A 22,390-nucleotide genomic window follows, 5' to 3' on the forward strand; every position below is an offset into this window, starting at 1 on the left:
GGTGTCCGTGCACCTGAGTCTTGGCCAGTGGTTCTCAGCCTCACAGGACGTGGCCAAGTCATGGCCGACCCCCATGTTATTGCTGCTGCTTTCATTTGTCTCTGTCTGCCTCTCTTAATTACTTAGGTCACTTCAGACTTTAATTCTGTCTCCTAAAGTGTAACACTGCCATAATTAGGCCGTATGTTAATTAGCAAGATGACGTCTTGTCACTCATGAGAAATGTGGATCACCCCAGAAAGTACCATAGAAAGGGCAGCTCGGCAGGAAGAGGAAGTCTAAGGAGGCTGGAAGTGACTCCCTGCTCAGCGCAAAGTACCTGGAGAGCAGGAGAAAATGGCAGGATGCAAGAGGGGGAAAGGATGGGGTCACACAAAGAAAAAGAGCTAGACTTGACGTCTTTTCCACTCCAGGAATGAGATATAAGCCAGGAGGCAAGCCTGAGGCCGAGAAGCCCCCAGGGATGGCAGAATCTCCTGCAGGACTGGAGGTGGCCAGGGCTGGGGTTGTGGTCCTGATGGCAGCCGCAGGCAAGGTGAGTGTCAGGCATGCTCCTGTCTCTTGTCTCTGAAAGCCTGTGGGGCTGCCAATCAAAAACCACAGCCCATCTCTGCCTCTGTGGCCACACTCAGTGCCCTCCAGGAAATCTGAAAGAGTGGGGTCCTGGGAGTTTGGGGACTGTTTCTACATGTTCTTCACTAACTTAATGTTGGTTTCCCCATTTTCTGTTAACTAAACTTATTTTCTGACAGTCTTGGAATAAGAAAGTTGGAAAGAGGATTGGGCAGGTCACGATGATTTCCTATTTCAGATAGTGTCACGTTTATCACTCAGGAGACAATTTTTCCCGGAAACTAACTACTCAGGGAATTCATGATTGGGAGCAATGACATATGAATTATAAAGATATTAACCTCCCTCCAGTTTGCTGTCAAAAAACATAATGTGATGGGAACTTGTTCCGTTATCACCCAACTAATGGACGAAAAGGACTAGGATATTTATTTTAAGTTGTGTATTTGCCTGGATTTCAGAGAAAAGCATTTGACACAAAATCTCTCAAAGCATACCAAAGGGGACATTTTGAGGGGTAAAGTTTGTGATAATAATAATATGAATAAGTATTATTATTTTTGCTAATATTTGTTGAGTTCCTCCTACTGTACTCCAGACTATTACAGGCATATTCTTCAAATACTCCTAAACAGTCCTTCAAGGAAAGTATTACTATCCCTGTTCAATATGAGGCTCACGGACATTGGATCACACTCAAAGATCACACTGCCAGCTGAGACAAAACTGAAATCCATGTTTGCTTGTTTGTTTTTTAAGTCTCAGATTTGGGCTCTTGTCAATGTACTGGGGTCACTAAACTTGTTCTGTAACGGGCGGGGCATTTTCAGCTTTGCTCGTCATACAGTGAGTGTTGCAATTTCTCGACTCAGCTCTCATAGCACGAAGGCAGCCATAGATAATACATTAATGAATGGGCGTCTCTGTGTCTCAATCACACTTGATTCACAGACACTAAAATTTGTTTTTAATATCATTTTCATATGTCATACATTATTATTATTTGGATTTTTTCCCCCAAGTATTTAAAAATGGTAAAATCATTCTGTACATGGGCCATACAAAAACAGGTGGCAGCCCGGGTTTGGCCCATGGGCTGTGGTTTGCTGAACCCTGCACTATATAAAGCTTTCTAACATTGACTTATGAGAATATTGAAGAGAATGTAACCGAGCTATGTATTTTGCCCGAGGGAGCCAAGTCAGCTCCGGGAAAGTTTATTGGACCCAAAGCTGTAGGAAACGGTCGTTCTCATTCTGGCTGTACCATCAAGTTAAATGTGTAGATTTAGAGACATCTCAAAAATTCTGGGTCTTGCTCTCCTCATCTCCCGAATGAGATCCCTCACAGCTCCACTGTTCTTTGATTCTAATCAGAGTGTGCCTGCAGAGTCAGAATTTGGATCTAAGATGACTACTTGCATGGTCCCATCATCAGTACGGGGTGGACTAGGGGAGAAGTAGGTTTGTGGATGCCAGCAAGTTTGGTTGTGAACAAGTTAAGTTTGAGGCACCTAGTAGACATAAGTGAGGCAGTTGCATATAAGAACCTGGAGGTGGGGGAGAAGGCAGGACTGGAGATTGAAATTTGGGAGTCATCGGCGTATAGGCTGAATCTGGGTATAGCGTGGCATTGAGTAAGATCTTTAGGGCAAGACTTTATAACCTGGGCACTATTGACACTTGGAGTGGGATAATTCTTTGTTGTAGAGGCTGTCCTGTCCTATAATATACACTGTAGGATGTTTCGCAGCATCCCTGGCCTCTACCCACTAGATACCATCAGCACACCTCCCACCCCACCCCCAGGTGTGGCAACCAAAATTGTCTACACACAATGCCAGATGGCCCCTGGGCTGAAAATCACCCTTGGTAGAGAATCAGTGTTTTAGGGAAAAGGCTGAGGATGGTCCCTAAGGACTCTGGCTTTGGAGATCAGAAAGTGGAGAAGGAAATGGGAAAAGAGACCGAGAAGGAGTGGCCAGGGAAGTAGGAGAAAAACTCCTACATGAGGTCCCAACTGTTTAGGCTGGACTTGGCCTAATGGTTGCTGAAAGGCAGAGGTGGAAATCAGACAAGAAGTAATGGCCCATGGCTCAGCACTGAGCCCCAGCAACTCCACCGTATTTCCTTTATGCCCCCCCCCCCCAACCCCGTGGTGGTAGAAGGACCAGGGGCACAGGAAGCATTAAGGCCATGCATTTTCTAACTGCATGAAGCCTGAAGACAGTGCAGCGGACAGACCGTTTTCTGGTAGGGAATGGTGGTTAAAATAAATAAGAGGTTAAAAGTAACATTTAGAAACCAAAGATAGAGACCTTTCCGTGTTTCTTCTTTCTCATTTTATTTTTAGAATAATCCTCAGAGGATAAAAACACTATTGTCTGGGTGCAGGAGAAAAATAAGAACAGAAATAGAGTTGCTATGGTTTTGAGGAAAAGCAAAAGTGACTTAAGACCTCAGACTTTTGCCATCCTGAGCTGTAGGATGGACTCTCTTTGTTTTGTGATCTCTTCACTCACTTCATGCCTAACGGTAATATAAAAAAAAAAGTGAATAGATCGTGTGAACTTTTTTTTTAATTGAGGTAGAGTTGTTTTACAATGTTGTGTTAGGTTCTACTGTACAGCAAAGGGAAGTAGAGTTCCCTGTGCTATACGGCAGGTTCTCATTACCTATCTAGATCGTGTGAACTTTATACATTTGAGAATCGAAGAGCTATGACTTAATAAAGGCCCGATATAAAGGTTAAAAAAATAAATCCCTCATATTGAAATGAATGTCATTAGACAGGAGTGCCTCAGCCACACGCCTGATACTAAAGACCAAAAGAAGGGGAAATGTCTGCTTTTCCCTTTTTATTTAAGTCTTCTTTCTCCAAAATGGAGATAATAAATTTACCTCATGAAGTTATTATACAAAAGTGCCTAACAGTGCCTTGTGCATAGTGAAATCCAAATAAGATTATTAGCTGAGTTAATGTCAATGTATTGTATCAATGTCAATCACCTGGTCTTGGCTATGGACTATAGGTATGTAAGATGTTCTCACTTGGAGAAGCTGGGTGGAGGGTACACAGACCTCTATATTATTTTTGTAGCTTCTTATGAGTCTTAAACTATTTCAAATAAAAAGTATTAAAAATAAATAATTAGATGTTGAAATAGATCGTAAACATGCCCTGTTTCTGACTGTTGCGTTGTTCAGAATCATTGGGGTTTTTGGTCACTTTTACCTTGTAGATTTATTTTTATTTTAACGGAGACTTGTCTCATGAGTAAGCCCAATTATCAGGTCTTACTTATAAATGACAAAACAGAATCTAATCAATATATGTTGAGGCTAATGCAATAGGTTCTAATCCAGGCCATGAACATAAATGGATCTTAACTATGCAGTCACAAAGCCCAATGATAGGGAAAAGTCTGAAATGAAACAGGATTACCATTTATCTTTAGTTTTGGCATATTTTATCTTTGGATAGTCCAGAATTCATCTAAATTTGCCAAAGATTGAAATCTTCACACAACACACCCTTAAATTCCCTGAGAAGTATAAAGTAGAGATGGCTTGCCTACTTTTCTGGTGAGAATTTCTATTTCAGCAGACTTTGCGGAGGGCAAGCCTCCTCTGTCTTGCTGATATGCATAAGATGTGATCTATTTATATTACAAACCATATGCGGAGCCTGGCAAGCCTCTCTGTAAATGAGCTCATCGACTCTGCCCTAAAATAGGAGGCTGGGAGGGGGGCGCCAAAGACATTAGGGACCTTTCACAATCATTATGCCTCTTGGTGCTGATTGAACAGGAAAGGATGAACAAAATCTATGAGTTCTGATAGGAAGGATAAATAACAAATACCTGTCAAGGAGAAGAAGATGCTCTCTTTGGTCTTCTTTGCAGGTCATCAAAGTCAAGTTCTTAAGATCTGAGTACTTTTTAATGGGTTTTCTTTTTTTGTGTATTGTACAAATTGCAAGTACAGATAATTTCAGACTTGTCTTACTGATGGGCCTCCTTCAAAGTGTGATGAGTTTATCTAGAGCTTCAGTCAAAGCAACTACTATTTTTAGAATATTTATCCAGTGTTAAGTAATTAGATTTATCTGTAAGGAAATAGAGAAGAGCCGTTGCTGACCTCGAAAGGCTCCCAGACAAGTAGGAAAAGATGAGAAAACAAAGAAGTACATTACAAAATGGCAAGCACAGTGAGAGAGGCACATACAAGGTTCAGAGAAAGATATAAAGGAGAGGTCATTAACTATTCAGGACAGTGTGGCTTAAACTGGACCTGAAAAAAGATGTGTTCTTGGGGTGTGTTGAGTTTACTACAAGAATTTAAAACTTTGTGTCTTCATTTAGATGGAAATTATATGTTTATATATATACACACATACATATTTTTCCAGTTATCTGGATAAGTCTAACTTAAAAACTTTTTTTTAATTATAGTAAGAACATTTAACATGAGATCTACCTTCTTAACAAGTTTTTAAGTGCACAATACAGTATTGTTAACTCTGGGCCAGGGTTGTACAGCAGAGCTCTAGAACCTATTCGTCTTGTGTATTTGAAACTTTATATCCGTTGAGTTGCGTCTCCTTGTTTCCCCCTCCCGTCAGCCCCTGGCAATCACCATTCTACTCTCTGCTTCTATGAGTTTGACCGCTCTCAGTTCTTCGTATAAGTGGCATCATATAATATTTGTCCTTTTGTGACTGGCTTATTTCCCTTAGCATAATGTCCTCCACGTTCATTCATGTGGTCCCATATTACAGGATTTCCTTATTTTTTTATGGCTAATATTCCATTGTATATGTGTACCACATTTTCTTTATCCATTGTCTGTGGACATTTAGGTTGTTTCCACATGTTAGTTGTTGTGAATTGGATGAGTCTGTATCTTACTGAATACTCATGGCCACATGGTTTTAGTGCATTTGCATCTATGTACTGTTGCAATGAATGTTTTGCTTTAGTTTGAAAATAGATAAGAAAATTGAGTCATTCCAGAGCACAGAGTAGTTGGGAATGTGGAATTCAAAGAACCTGGACTAGAGCATTAGTGGTATATTCTGAGTTCCAATGGATGTTTTGCATAGATGCCATCTTTGTCCTAACTAGCAAAACTTCCCTAATAGGAAGTGTAGTAGTACATATTCAATGAAAAATTTGTGTGCTCGTAATTTCAACCACAGCTGGATAAGATACCCATTTTGTGTCTGAATAATGCCCCAGTGCTTACCCTGCCTTTCAGTGAACACAAAAGCTGTGCCTGTGACAGACCCTTTCCCCCTTCTCCATATTCTTGTCATGAGCAAGGCAGCAGCAATTTAAATACTTTAATGAAAAGGCCAAAAGAGCTATAGATGCACTGGCAGTGTATCAATCAGAAATTGCGTTCAGCTGCTAGTAATAAAAACCCATAAAAGGATGGCTTAACTTATGGTTTTATTAAGTCTAGAGTAGGTAATCCAAGTCTGTTGGGTGGTTATGTGATTTAACCAGGGACCCATGCTCTTTTGACTTTGTGCTTTGTCATCCTGATCGTCCTGTTCTCAAAATGGCTGTCAGTGCTCCAGCCATCATAGTTTCATTTTGGGCATAAAGAAGGGAAACAGCAAAGAGAAATGAAGGCATATGCCAACTGTGTTAACCCCTTAAAATTGCCTTTCTGGAAGTTCCCTTCAGTAACTTTTACTTACATCTCACTGACCAGGACCTTTCTCAAATACTCCTAGTTGTAAAGGAGACAGAAAATTTCATTTTTAGCTTGTCACATTATCCTTTCAAATAATCTCAAGGTTCATGTAACTCAGAAAAGATAAAATAGATATTTGGGAGACAGCTAGTAGCGTCTACAACATTGAGATCTTATTATCACTGAGCTCTTGATCCAACTTCAGCAACTACCCACTTCCAGTCGTCTTGAAATATAAGAGAAAGAAACCCCTAATTGTTAAAGGTACTGTTATTTAGGTGTTTGTTATTTGCAGCTATACACATTCCTAACTGAAGCAAATATAAACACTGCTTCTTGATGTTTAACTTTTAGAATGGACTCATTGACCAGGAATCACAAATTCAAATACATTCAGAACTAGATAGGTGATGTGAGTGAGTGATAGCGGTTGGGGAGGGGGCATGGCAAACTGGAGAGTGAGTGCCCCATCTAAAGTGGGCCACTGCTACTATGGAGAACAGTATGGAGGTTCCTCAGAAAACTAAAAATAGAGCTACCATATGATCCAGCAATCCCACTCCTGGGCATATATCTGGACAAAACTATAATTCAAAAAGATACATGCACCCCTATGTTCATAGCAGCACTATTCACAATAGCCAAGACATGGAAACAACCTAAATGTCCATTGACAGATGAATGGATAAAGAAGATGTGGTGTATATATACAAGGGAATACTACTCAGCCATAAAAAGAACAAAATAACGCCAGTTGTAGCAACGTGGATGCAACTAGAGATTATCATACTAAGTGAGGGAAGTCAGAAAGAGAAAGACAAATACCATATCACTTGTATGTGGAATCTAAAATATGGCACAAATGAACCTATCTACAAAATAGAAACAGACTCACAGACATAGAGATCACACTTGAGGTTGCCACAGGGGAGGGGGGGAGGGAGAGGGATGGACTGGGAATTGGGGGTTGGTAGATGCAAACTATTACATTTAGAATGGATAAAAAATGAGGTCCTACTGTGTAGCACAGGGAACTATATCCAATCTCTTGGGATAAACCATAATGGAAAAGAATATTAAAAAAGAATGTATATATGTATAAAACTGAGTCAGTGCTGTACAGCAGAAATTAACACAACATTGTAAATCAAGTATACTTCAATGAAAAAAATAAAATAAAATAGTAAAGTGGGCCACTTCTACTGCTATTGAACTGAGAGGCCTGTTTTCATACAGGATTGCCAGCCCACTGTTACTAGATTAAAAAAAAAAAATTTCAAGAGAATCAGAAAGCTAGATCTTTATGCATATCGTGGGGTCAGAAAAAATTTTTCATACCACAATATAGATAGGAAGAAAAGAATCTCATTTCTTAGTTCAGTCTGTAATTACGGCCTCTTCCAATCTCCCTTCTGCTGGTTAGAGGAAAACACAAGAAAACACCACCAACATCTAAAAGTCAATCTTGTATAAGTGTTAGTCCACTCTGAAAATTTGGAAAATGTTGTTTTCTTCTTTTTTAAATCATTAAGGTATAATTCAAATACCATAATATTCACCCTTTGAAATTTTACGATTCAGTAGTTTTTAGTATATTCACAAAGTTGTGCAACAATTGCCACTATCTAGTTCCAGAACATTTTATCACCTGAAAAACAAAATTCATATCCATTAGGGGTCACTCCCCTCCCCCCAGCCTCTGGCAACCACTAATCTACTTTTGGTCCCTGTGGATTTGCCTACTCCAGACATTTCACATAAGTGGAATCATACAACATGTGGCTCTTTGTGACTGGCTTCTTTCACTTGGTATAACGTTTTTAGGGTTTATCCATGTGTTACATGTATTAATACTTCATTCCTTTTTATGTCTGCATAATATTCCATTGTATAGATAGACCACATTTTGTTTATCCACCAGTTGATGGACATTTGGGTTGTTTCCACTTTGGGGCTATTATGGATAATGCTGCTATGAACATCTGTGTACAAGCCTATATGTGAACATATGTTTTCACTTCTCTTAGGTACTTACCTAGGAGTAAAATTGCTGGGTCACATGGGAACTTTGTTTTTAACTTTTTGAACAACGGCCAAACTGTTCTCCAAAGTGGCTGCACCAATTTACATTCTCATCAGCAGTGTATGAGGGTTACAGTTTCTCCACCTTCTTGCCAACTCTTGTTATTGTCTGCCTGTTTGAGTCTAGCCATCCTAGTGGGTGTGAAGTGGTATCTTATGGTGGTTTTGATTTTTATTTCCTTAATGACTAATGGTGTTGAGCTTCTTTTTGTGTGCTTATTGGCCATTTGTATATCTACTTTGGAGAAATGTCTATTTAAATCCTTTACCTATTTAAAAAAATTGGATTATCTGTCTTTTTATTATTGAGTTGTATGCTTTTTATACAGTTTGAAATATATGCTATTTTCATATTTTGCAGGTTACAAATGGTTGAAAATTGCCAAATAATATGGTTCAAACTAATACCAAAATACCCAGTCTCCTGTTTTTCTCCCTAGAAGACCATTGAGGTATGTGGGGTAGGGTGTTGCTTTTGTGACCTCCTTGTAGAAGGGAAGAGTTAGGCTCTTTGGATCTTCTTCTGAGCTCCTAAAGCTATGTCATTTGTCCACTTGGGTGCTGCTAGCTTGGCTGGCATTTGTGACTCACGTCTTTAATGGACAAACTTGTGATCTGGCCACTCTTGGCTTTGTGAGGGTCCTGTGTTGCTCTGGTTGCTTTGACCTCAGCCCTACCTCTCTTGTCACTTCAGACCCCTCTGAGATCTGACCCTGACTTCCACTTGACCCTGTCTTACTCCATTTGGGCTGCTATATCAAAATACAGTTGGCCCTCTGTGTCCATGGGATCCAGATGCAGAACCTGTGGATACCAAGGGATGACTGTACTACAGACTTGGTAGCTTATAACAACAGAAGTTTATTTCTCACAGTTCTAGAGGCTGGAAGTCCAAGATCAGGGTGCCTGCGTGGTCAGATGAGCGCCCTCTTCTGGGTCAAGAATTCTTGTGTCCTCACCTGATGGAAGGGGCTAGGGAGACCTGTGGGATCTCTTTTGTAAGAGCACTAATCCCATTCATGAGGGCGCCACTCTTCTGATCTAATCATCTCCCAAAGGCCCTACCTACAAATACCATCATCTATGGTGGGGGGTTAGGATTTCAGCATATGAATTTTAGGGGAACACAAACATTCAGACCATAGCAACGCTGACTCAAGTGGTCTGCTACAGAATCTTCAGTGGATGCCACCTTACCCCTACTATGACCATTACAAACTCTACGTCTAGAAACTCGACTACTTTCCATAGTGGAACCCAGGGTAACTTGAGCAAGCTAGACTTTAGGGTCTCCTTTTGCACGACTTGGTTGTCAGGCAACGTGATATGATTGCACTGCAGAGTACTATGAGGAAGCTTCATCTCAGAGTCCCAGATCCTCTTTATTCCCCGCAATTTGTCCATCATGTCTCTCCTTTGCCAGGCATAGGCTAAAGAGAACAAATCAGGAGACCCAACTGCCCACTTTGCTCCCCTGCTTTTTTTTCTCTCTCTCCTTCTCACAGTTCCTCAGATCAGAAGAGAGGAGGGCATACTGGTTAGGGTTCTCCAGAGAAACAGAACCCCCAAAGGATGTGTGCGTGCACGCGTGTGTGTGTGTGTGTGTGTGTGTGTGTGTGTGTGTGTGTGTGTGTACCAAGATAGTTACTATAAGGAAGAATTGGCTCACCCAGTTATGCAGGCTGACAAGCCCCAAGATCTGTAGTGTGAGTTGGCAGGCTGGAGACCCAGGACAACCAGTGATGTAGTTCCTGTCTGAGTCTGAAGGCCTGAGAGCCAATGGTGGAGTGCCAGTCTGAAGGCCAGCAGGCTCAAGACCCAGGAAGAGCTGATGTTTCAGTTTGAATCCAAAGGCAGGAAAAAGCCAGTGTCCTAGTTTGAAAACCTTCAGGGGAAAGGATTTCTCTCCTACTCGGGGGAGAGTCAGCCTTTTTGTTCTATGCAGGCCTTCAACTGACTGGATGAGGCCCAACCACATTAGGGAGGACAATCTGCTTTACTTAGTCTACCAGTTTCAATGTTAGTCTCATCTAAATACACTCCCACAGAAACACTGAGAATAACGTTTGACCAAATATCTGGGCACCCCATGGCCCAGTCAAGTTGACACATAAAATTAACCAATCACAGAGGACTTTCCCTTAACTTCCAATATAATTAGGATGACCATAAAATGTATCATTTGATCTGGGACACATTTGAGAATGAAAGGAGGCACTAGCTGGATGGGGTGCTTGGACAAGTGTCAACTGGGACTGTCCAAGTCAAACTAGGCTGTATGGTATGTAACAGGCTCTCATAGTTTGTGCCCACCTGGCAGAGATGGGAGGACCACCTCTTGTCAGGCTACTGTAGAAATCTGTGAGGCTGGGTCCTCGAAGCTTGTCCCTTGGCAAACTTAAGAGGGACTTAAGTAATCTAGAAAATCCTCTCTTAAGAAAAGAGCTAGTTTTAAAGGATTACTGTCCTCCTTCATAAGCCTATTCTTGAAGATCAGCAGATGAATATTCCCTTGGATTTTCTCTTCGAATTTCCTTTGAAATGGATTCTGGTTTCTCTCCAGGCAGCTGGATGACTGAGCATTCTAGGGTGAAGGTCATGTAATTGAGAAGGCATCAGAGTAAAGCCCCAAAGCAATATTAAGAAAACAGTACTTCCATTATAGGGGAAACCTCTCAGTTTAAAATACAGGGACATGAGTTTAATTGATAAATTTCTATTTAAATCAAACAAAACACAGCTATGTCATTTTTCACTCAGGGGCCAACAGTTTGTGACTGGCTGGACAAATCACAGATGAGTTTTGTTACGGAATCAGGTTGGTGGGGGCGGGAAAAGAGTAGTGGAAGGAAAAGAGAGAACATTACTGCTTCCCCTGACAGAGTGAAGAGCCAGGAGACATTGCCTTTGGTGGAGGGAATATGAACTAGACACACAGATCAATGGAGATCTCAATCTGACGGTGTAAGTATGATACAATAGAATATAATATAGTAGAATATATCCCCAAATATAAGTGGACCCTGAATATAAGTGAAACCATCATTTTCCTAAATGAGAAAGTTGAAAACCACTTCTGTTTTTTCAAGTTGAAGATACGATATTTAGGGAGAGAGTCAAAATGGCCAAATGTCTACCTATCATATTTCAGTTAAACTTTAATTATATAAATACATATTTTAAACCTCATGTTATATCAAATATATTGTTTTACAAAATGGCTCTTTTTCTTTTTTTTTTTGGCCACGCTGCGCAGCTTGCGGGATCTTAGTTCTCCGACCAGGGATCAAACCTGGGCCCTGGCAGTGAAAGCGCCAAGTCTTAACCACTGGACCGCTAGGGAATTCCCCCCAAATGACTCTTTTTCATGCTCACATTTCATTATCCATTTTTTGTTCAAACTCCCATACATGCACACGGACCTTCACTTCTACTTTAGCTAGAGCTGCTTGAAAACAGTGCCCCACTTGCCTCCAATTGTTTGCAGCACTTTTTGAATCTGCGCTTGATGCTGCCAATAGATATTTTATCATAATTCACGTGTACCCATTAATGTGTAATAAGCTCCACAACATAAGCATTTAATCTATTGTAATAAGCTGCTTTTTAAAAAAGGCTTGTATGCGGTGGCACCTAGAGCCGCAGTTTGAAGTCGTTTCTCCAGAAATGATGACTCAGTCTGTGTTAAATCGATTTGCCTTCCCCCATCATGTCAAGTGACCTCTGTCAGCATTCAAACTGAGTTTGACTGAGGTCATTTCAGGTTAGTGTGTCTTCCCCACCTAGTACTTTGTGGTTCAGAATTAAGTAATTGAGAGACTGCCTGTCATATGAAAGGCTTAATAAGGACTTCATTTTTCATGGGATAATTTTCAGGAAAAATCTTGCCTTATATGTGGGTATGTGCAGAATTTTGGGAAGCAGGGCTACTGGTAATTTGGGTGAGGGAAGTAGGTTAAATCTTCATCTACAGTAGCGGAAAATTAATAGAAATTTGATTTTGATAAACCAAGAAATTGTGACATAAAGCATACTATCTGGAGATATTGAGGCAACTACTAGATGGTCAAATACCTGTTAATAGTTTGAGTTAGTAGCCTGTGGGGAGCTAGGCTGGGACAGGGTAAGACTGAGCCAAGAAATGTGTCATTCATTGTGAAAGTACCGAAACAATAATATATTATAATGAAAAAATGTAAAAGTTAAAGCAGAATCTTACAGTAGTCCAAAGGAGAGATGAAGAACCGTGTCACTGGTAAAGGAAGAGGCAGATTTTAGAGCTGCCTGGGGGTAAAATTGATAGGATTTCATGCCTAGATTATGGAAGTTCATGGAGAGGGAAGAGTACAGGGTGACCTCTAGTTTCCCAGCTTTGGAGACTGGGTAAATATTGTGCTAAGTTGGCAATGCATGAACAGGGGAGTGAACGACAGTGGAATCCATTGGGAGCACACATACTCTTAATATATCTGCGGCCTCTTCAGGTAGAGGTGAGAGCATAGGAGAGAGGCTCTTGGAGAGATATACATTTGGAATTTATCAACCTAAGAGTGTAGATATAGTCATGGGAGTAGATAGATTGCCCAGCAAATGTGTTTTATGTAATATAACAGGGCTGGGGTTGGGCTTTGGGAAAACCGTCACTATTGGAAAGGAAAGGAGAGAATCCAGTGGAGGAGGCTGAGAGAAAATGGGCTAGAGGTAAAGAAGGTCAAGACAAGGAAGGGGCAAGTGTCAAGGAAAGAGTATTTAATAGTATTAGATTTCTAAGGAGTATGAAGCAAAATAAGGAATGAGAAGTATCCACTTAATTTAGCAAAATTCTTTTGTATTTCCTAAAGAAGGCTGTGAACTCTTTAGAAGATAGAGCTTTCTATCTGCAAGCAGTTTAGAGGAACCTTTTGGGGAAGATACGATTTAGGAATGTTTAGTTGAAATAAACTCAATATTTACCAAGAGAATGATAACTCTGGCAAAAACAAATGAATGGGCTCTTTGCCCAAGTTTGCCTCTGGCTCTGCACAGTGATAACCTCGTGAGCACCTAAGCTGAGCCCCTGCCTTTGTCCTCCTTACTGTGAGCCTGGCTTGCTGTCCATTCTGCTTCTGGTCTGCTTGTCCCTGATCCCTGCCTCGTTCTCTCCCAATGCCCACCTCTATGGCAAGGGCTTCGCATTTACTGGTACCTCCAGGCACCCACCGCTGCCTTTCTGATTTCCCTGCTTATATCTAAAGGGTGGGAACTATGGAGAGACAGATTATCTCAATGCAAAGATGACTCTCAGACAAAGTGATTCAATGAGATATTGAAAGAGTTAATCAAAGAGGCACCCAATTTCCATTCTCTGATGATCTTCCAGCCTAGACTAGATGACCTTTCAGCAGTTATGCTGAAGAGAAAAGAATTCATCCATCTGATGACTTTTAAAGTCCTTTTCTGTCCTAAGAGTCAGTGGTCTCCCAACATCACAGCATAGAAATCAGGGAACCTCAGGGTTAGAAGGGACTTTAATAGGTCATCTGATTCACTTCCTACCAAATAAATGCATCCTTCTACTGCCTTATTGAAGAGGAGCGTCCCTACCTTTTTTTTTTTTTTTTTTTAATTAATAAACTTTATTTTTTCGAGCCCTTGTAGATTCACAGCGAAATTGAGCAGAAAGCGCAGAGAATTCCCATAGGCCCCCTGCCATTTGAACAGCCTCCCCCATTATCAACATCCTGCACTACAGTGGTACATTTGTTACAACTGATGAATCTACATTGATGCATCATTATCACCCAAAGTCCATAGTTTACATCAGGGTTCATTCTCGGTGTTGCACACTCCATGGGTTTTGACAAATATATGACGTGCATCCCCGCTATTGTAGTATCATATACAAGTTTCACTGCCCCAAAAATCCTCTGTGCTCTGCCTGTTTATCTCTTTCTCCCCATAACCCTTGACAGCCACTGATCGTTTTACTGTCTCTATAGTTTTGCCTTTTCCAGAGTGTCATCTAGTTGGAATCATACAGTATGTAGCCTTTTCTGACTGGCTTTTTTTCACTTAGTAATACAAATTTGAGTTTGCTCCATGTCTTTTCATGGCTTGAAAGCTCGTTTATGTTTAGTGCTAAATAATAATTCATTGTCTGGATGTACCACAGTTTGTTTATCCATTCACCTACTGGAGGACATCTTGGTGGATTCCAGGTTTTGGCAATTATGAGTAAAATTGCTATAAACATCTACGTGCAGGTTTTTGTGTTGACATAAGTTTGGCATTTGGGTAAATACCAAGGAGTGCAATTGCTGGATCATATAGTGAGAGCATGTTTGGTTTAGTAAGAAACTGCCAAGATATCTTCCAAAGTGCCTGTACCATTTTGCATTCCCACCAGCAATGAATGAGAGTTCTTGTCGTTCCACATCCTTGCTCACGTGTGGTGTTGTTAGTGTTTTGGATTTTGACCATGCCCTGGCTTCTGTTTGAATGCTCAAACAACGGTAATTCACCATGTCAGAAGTTCAGAACATATTTAATAGCTGGACAAGGAAGGCCTTAATAGGGTAGTAAGCTGGAATAAAGAATGTTTGTGGCACCTCTGCCCGGACACAGAGTTCTCTCTCGGCTTTGGGCAGTGCGCCCTCCTACAACCCTGACTATCCGTTTCCTCGCCTGTATTTCCTAGCCTCTCTCGTAGTTAAGCTGGGGCCTGTGACTGAGCCCTGGCCAATGGGAATAAGAGAAGAGGTGAAGCCTCACTATAGGTTTGAGTCATTTAAGAGTCTGTGTGCCCCTGCCTTTTCCTGTTCCTTATATTCAGAAAACTTGCAGCCTCTATGATCCAGATGAAGCAGCTATAAGGCACCAGATTTCTGTGAGCCTGGACCCCAGAATGACCGTGTGGAACAGAACTCCCTACCCGCCTGCATTGGGACATATAGTTTGAGCAAGAGATAAACTTTGTCGTGTTAAGCCAGTGAGATTCCGGGTTAATTTGTTGCCTCCACATAGTCTAGCCTAGCCTAACTAGTGCACCTCTCTTGGCTCACCTTTAAGTTCTCTCCATCCAGTTAGAATTCCCTTCTGTGTCTGTGCTAAACTTTACCTTCAGACCTCTTTAGTTTTATTTGGCCCCTGACCCACCTCAACAAGGCTTTTGGAATCTACACCATGTCAATAAAGTCGCCCAGGCTCCCACTTCAATCTATGTCTTTGGACTTTGTGGGAACGTTCACTCTTCCATCCAGTCCTTCCATGGGCTCTCTGCTGATTTCTCATAGTCTCACCAGCACGAGGGCTCCAGTCATGAGCTCCTTCAGTGGCAATGCCCCTCACTTGACACTTACTGAATGAGGCAGCCCATTCTATTTTTAGAAGGCTCTAACTGATATCAAGGTTTTCCTTAAGTGAGTTTACTATGCCTGATGCAAATTATCTTGTATTTGTTCAACTGCCATTATCTGCAGTTGTGAAAATATCTTCCCCTTCTATGTGATAGACTTCTAGGCAACTGAAGATGGGAAGCTGTCATGTTCCTCCTAATTTCTTCTCTTATCTAGGGTGTCTGATTTTATCCAGGTGAGTATATACGTCTTTTTTCAAAAGTGAAACCTTCCTGATTATAAGAAAATGGAACAATGAAAGGATATATATTTCAGTACATAAACATAATTAAAACTAATATGTTTAACACAAGAGAGATGAGCTTGCTTGAAAAACCATAACACCTGCGTAGGCTGTGTGATTATACCTATAACCCATCTGCTTTTCATACATCTTTCAGTTTTCTTGGTAAGATTTCACTTGGGGTTGAAACTTGGCAAAGCCTTAGTCTGACAGCAATTTTTAAACTACGGAATGTGAGAAAAGGAGACAAGGATCTGGCATATTTTTCAATTACAAAAGCACTAAAGCAAGAATAGTTCCTTTATCTTCTTTTCCTTTTCATAAACTCAGGAAGTCAAAAAAGGGAGGACTTCCCTGGTGCTCCAGTGGCTAAGACTCCACGCTCCCAATGCAGGGGGTCTGGATTTGATCCCTGGTCAGAGAACTAGACCCCACATGCCGCAACTAAGAGTTCGCATGCCACAGCTAAAGATCCCGCACACGGCAACGAAGATCTGCATGCCACAACTAAGACCCGACACAACCAAATAAATAAATAAATAAATAATTTTTTTTTAAAGAAAAGAAAGTCAAAAAAGGGAAGGTTGGAAGAATAAAACCCGAGAACCTTTCAAGTTAAAAAAAAAAAACTTGCTCTAGATGTTTAAATGAGAGAAGTAACCAAGGACTTCTCAGAAGTCAAGGAGGCCACTGTAATTTAAAATACACTCAGAAGAGCCTATTTTGCCATGATATTTTTCCAGTGTTTCCTGTCTTCTAAAGCTGGAAGGACTGTGTATTTCTTTCAAAGTTCAGAGGGGCTCTGGGAGCCTGTTCTTGCCGTCTTGTTCCATTTAGCTCAAATGCTTTTTCCTATTTAATTTCATCACTGTTGGGCTTTCCCTCTCCCTCCCTTCTCCTCTCTCCTTATCAAAACAGCCAGATTACTCCAAGGCAGCGTGACCAGGGGAACAGATATGTATATAAACAGAGCCGGTGAAAACCAGGCGTGTCCGACGTGGCATCACAGGAAGTGGAGTGTGAGGTGGGGCGTCGGGAGGAGCGGCACTGAGCAAGGGTACTAGAGGGTCAGGTAGCCAGAGGAAAGGTCAGCTTGGGTCAGCCAGGTGATGTCTTTCTCTTCTGTCTGCCTTCCTTCTTCCTTTTCCTGTCTTCTTTCCTGCCCTCCCTTTACTGCAGTTTCTCTCTTCCTTTCAACCACTTTCTCCTTTCTCTGCTTTCGCCAATTCTGATTACGCTCCTTTCCTGTAACTTCTGCCCTCTTTTCCCAGTTTATCACTTGCCATGTGTGCAGGGAAGAGTTAACATAGCAGGCCTGAGGCTGCTCTCTTTAAATGGCCTTCTTTACAAGGTTGGCCCTTGGCTGGTACCTGGGAACTTTGCCTTTGAAACAGTCTCTAAGCAATAGGTTGTTTTGCCGATCTGGGCCACTAAACACCTGCTTCCTTCTGGGAATCCGGAAGTTCGGCAGTTGTAGAAGGTCAGTATGCCTAAGTGACAAACCCTGAATATAAACGCTGGACTCTGAGTCTCAAGCAGGCCTCACTGGGCAGAACGCTGCATATCTGTTGCTGCATCTCATTGCTAGAGAAAGAAACACATTCCTTTCTGGTGCCAGCGAGAGAATGGAGGAAATCTGGACATGGATTCCTTCAGACTCCTCCTGCTGGGTCTTTTCCCCTTAGTGATTACTGTAATGCACTATAACCATGAGTCCAACTGCTTCTTTATCCTGTGAGCACCTCTAACAAATCGCAGAATGTATGGGTGGTCTTGGGACCCCTGAAACACGTACCAAGGCTAATGTTTTTCCTGGCCCATCTTTGCCTCCTTCAAAGTGGCATTCAAATGTCAGATAAAGATTGCTGATTTTTTTACCTTGTGAAAATTATTACTATTTCCCATTGGGAAGAGACTTATTTTAAAAGAAGAGGTGAGGGTGAATGGAGACTATTACACACCGGGCACTGTGCTAAGTGCTGTATATACATTGTGCCATTTAATCAACAACTCTGTGAGGTTGTTATTACCACTCCTACTTTGGATGTAGGAAGCTGACTCAGTGAAGATTACAAAGATGGGAGTTGGAGGAGGCAGGACATTAGTGGTTTAGTTCAGCTTAGTGAACATTTATTGAACAACTAATATATATCAAGCAGTGTGCTAGGCACAAGAGAGAAAATGATAAAGGATGCCAAGACCCAACTATAGAGTTGCTCACTATTTAAGGAGGAAACAGACAGATAAACCTAATTGTTATGCTCTGGTGAAAGCTTAAGACAAATATGTGACTGGGGTGATATGAAATTTGAATCTAAATATTTTCGATGGCAAAATTTGGGCTGTTTCTTTTTAAAGTTCATTATTGATATGACCCCCCCTCCCTTTCTTTCAAGGGAAATACATATGAGGAAAATGAAAAAGCCCTATTTTGTTCTTGAATAATTTTATTAGCTTTTGAAATGTAAAAGAAGTATATTTTCATGAAAAAAATCTGACAGTTCAAAAAAGAAAAGTGAAAAGTTAAAATCCACATCCAGTTTTCAACAACTTTCCCATAGTATTCCCCGGAGAGAATCACTTTTCCATTTTCCCATTGTCCCACTCATCCCCTAATACTGGGAAATATCAAATAAAAAGATATGAGCCCAAGAATACCTAAATTTAATCCTTAAAATAATAAATCACTTTCTTCACAGCTTTTCTGGACAGAGTTTAAGCATCCTGACTGCCCGTTGCCATGTTGGACTGAACTTGTGTTTCTGACTATGAATTATATTTCTGAATATAAATTATGTTACTGGCTGTGAATTATATCTTAATTTATATTTCACTTTGTTTTTAAACTGAAAAAAAGAGTTGTATTTTAACACATTTCTTTTTTGTTAAAAAAAATCCTACTGGTCAATTCTTGAAGTTAGTAATCTCAAATATTTATGCTGATGTTGGATTTTGAGGAAATTATTTTGAAATGTTCCTGGATTCAGTTTTTTTTTTTAAGCTGAGATTTTGTTTCTTCTATCCTGGATCTGAAAAAAATCTTACTTTCCTAAGGATGTGTTAGAAGAAGAGTGTGACAAAAAAAAGACTCATGCTCAACTACTACAGAAGTAGGTGATAGTGAGTACAAATGATAAATAACAGTCAGGAGTAACAGGGGGTTGTGATTTATGTTAGAACTGGAGGGAATCTTAGTGCTCACCCAGCACGTCCCTTCATTTTATATATAGGACTCTCCATACTGCTAATGATGAAAACTAGAAATGAATATTAATTCACAGTGAGAGGAGTTTGTGGTTTGTTTTTTGTTTTCAACCTAGAGGCTATTTTTGGTTTGCCCCTGGACATGAGTATTCTTGTGTATGTTTGGGGAATTTGCAGTAGTACAAGCTGAGTACTTAATGAGTAGAAAAGCCACTATGTTAGATCTGATTCAGGAGAATGGCTCAGTCTCACCACGCTTATTCTGATGAATTTAAATCAAGTCATTTCAGTTCAAAGTAACTCATCAAGAATCTAGCACAAATTCTTGCCCTATATTCTCAGGCATATTCTTCATCCAATAGGAAATAGGATCCTCAACCTGAAAAATTAGAAAGCAATATCAGAGTTCAAATATGAGACACAGACAAAAGGTGCTAGAAGGTATTCATACCTTTTTACGGGCTGAAGAAGGCAGTTTTCTCATTTGTAAAATAAAGATTTTGGACTAGATTGACCCAGTGGTTTTCTTTTTAAATTTTTAGTAAATTCATAGAACTGTGTAACCATCATCGTGACTTGTTTTAGAATTCTCCCATTACCCTCAGAGTTTCCCTTAAGCCCATTTCTAGTCAGTTCCCAGCCCTTTGCCCCCCACGCTCACCCCCACCTCCACCAGGCCCAGGCAAACACTGATCTGCTTTCCATAGCTATAGATTTGCCCTTCTGAGATCTCTTATGCGTGGAATCATACGATATGCAGTCTTCCATATCTGGCTTTTTTTTTTTTAGTATAAATTTATTTATTTATTTTTGGCTGCATTGGGTTTTCGTTGCTGCACGCGGGCTTTCTCTAGTTGCGGCGAGCAGGGGCTGCTCTTTGTTGCGGTGCTCGGGCTTCTCATTGCAGTGGCTTCTCTTGTTGCGGAGCACGGGCTCTAGGCGCATGGGCTTCAGTAGTTGTGGCACGTGGGCTCAGTAATTGTGGCTCACGGGCTCTAGAGCGCAGGCTCAGTAGTTGTGGCACACACGCTTAGTTGCCCCGCGGCATGTGGGATCTTCCTGGACCAGGGCTTGAACCCGTGTCCCCTGCATTGGCAGGCAGATCCTTAACCACTGCACCACCAGGGAAGTCTCATGTCTGGCTACTTTTATTTAGCACATTTTTTTTGAGGCTCATTCATGTTGTAGCATGTATCAGTAGTTTGTTTCTTTTTATTGCTGAGCAACATTCCATTGTATGGATAGAGCATATTGTGTTTATGGAGTCACCAGTTGATGGACATTTAGGTTATTTTCACTTTTTGACTATTGTGGATAACGCTGTTATGAACATGCACATGCAAGGCTTTGTGTAGACATATGTTTTCATTTCTTTTGGGTAGACTCCTGGAAATAGAAGTGCTGGTTTATATGGTAAGTTGAATTTTTAAAGAAACTGCCAAACTATTTTACAAAGTGGCTGTACCATTTTACATCCCCACCAGCAGTATTTAAGGGTTCTCCTTTCTCCAAATGACTAATGATGTACATTCTTTTATATACTTATTATTTATTTGTGTATCATTTTTGGTGAAATGTCTATTTAAGTCTTTTACTCATTTAAAAAGGCTTGTCTTTTTATTATTGAGTCACAAGAGTTCTTTATGTATTCTGGTTGCAAAGAACTAAGAAATGAATTGTTAATTTTTGAACTCTTCTTATGGATTTTGCTAACAAAGGATTTGGGGAAGTACTTGACTTTAGTTTGGTATGATAACAATAGAAATTTTTGAGAATGGCTAAACTGACAACTTGGAATGAGAATTACATGCAGTTTACCTACAGTAACTTAGGTGTAAATATATACCAGAAACCCCCTCTAACAGATATACAATGAGATTCTGTTACCAACTTCTAATTCTTTATCACAAGGAAGTTAATGAAATCCCTTCGTCTGGTATGACTAAGGAGAAAGTCCTTGTCTTGGTGGGAAAACTTGTTTCTTCATTGGATATTAGCTGAAAATAAGAGTCCAGCCCACTGGGCTGAAAAATGGATGATGGGTGAGTTGGGGCTTGGGATATTCCCGTTTAGCCATTTCGTGCCATCTGGGCCACACAATCACATCTTCTATTTGGGAAGTACTTATGTATCAGTAGGAGGAGGCACCAGGCTTTATCAGTAAAGTACTATGGCGAGTACACATGTTGTATGATTTCAGCCTTTTCAAATCTGGGGAGACTTGTATTTTGGCCCAGTCTGTAGTCTATCCTATAGAATATTCCATGTGTACTTTAAAAGAATACTTACTATGAAAACTCTTATAAAGAAGTTGATTCTGAAAAGAAATATTCTGTGAAATGTATTCTGAATCAGTTTATAATACCCTTGTGTAAATGAGGCTTCTTCCTATTCTCCTAAGGTATATTTAACAGGATGAGGCATATTTATAATGCAGATTATTAAGAAAGCAAATATACTTGCAGAAATCCTTAAAATGTAGCTGTCACAATATTTTTTCCTATCCCTGGTTCTAATAAACAGTTGAAGGTGTGGAAATATTATTTGTTTCTTCATCATGTTCTTCAACATTTGTGTACATAATAGAGCCTTATTAAGGCCATTCCTATGCTTGAACTGAACTATTTGACATTTAATTAAAAAAATCATTCATTTACTGCACATGGGAAGAAATACACAATTATCCAGGACATCAATTTTTATTCTCTGCAATATGAAGTTGATAATAGCTAAAAAGCAGGAAGCACAAAGCGGCAAAGTACAGCATTATGCAATGTTTTGAGGTTTGTCATGCAGTTTTAAAAAGGAATTTCAGGTTTTCACATGATCAGGTTTTGCAAAATATATTTACTTCCGCTCCTTTGAACTTGGAATGATCATTTGAGGCAGAATTTTGAGATGAGGTGAACATTTTCTAGGATAATTTTTTTTAAATAAATTTATTTTATGTATTTACTTTCGTCTGCATTGGGTCTTCGTTGCTGCTTGTGGGCTTTCTCTAGTTGCGTCGAGCGGCGGCCACTCTTTTTTTAAAAAATTTTTTTAACATCTTTATTGGAGTATAATTGCTTTACAATGGTGTGTTAGTTTCTGCTTTGTAACAAAGTGAATCAGCTATACGTATACATATATCCCCATATCCCCTCCCTCTTGCGTCTCCCTCCCACCCTCCCTATCCCACCCCTCTAGGTGGTCACAAAGCACCGAGCTGA

Source organism: Eschrichtius robustus, chromosome X, assembly GCF_028021215.1.
Source record: "Eschrichtius robustus isolate mEscRob2 chromosome X, mEscRob2.pri, whole genome shotgun sequence".
Taxonomy (NCBI): domain Eukaryota; kingdom Metazoa; phylum Chordata; class Mammalia; order Artiodactyla; family Eschrichtiidae; genus Eschrichtius; species Eschrichtius robustus.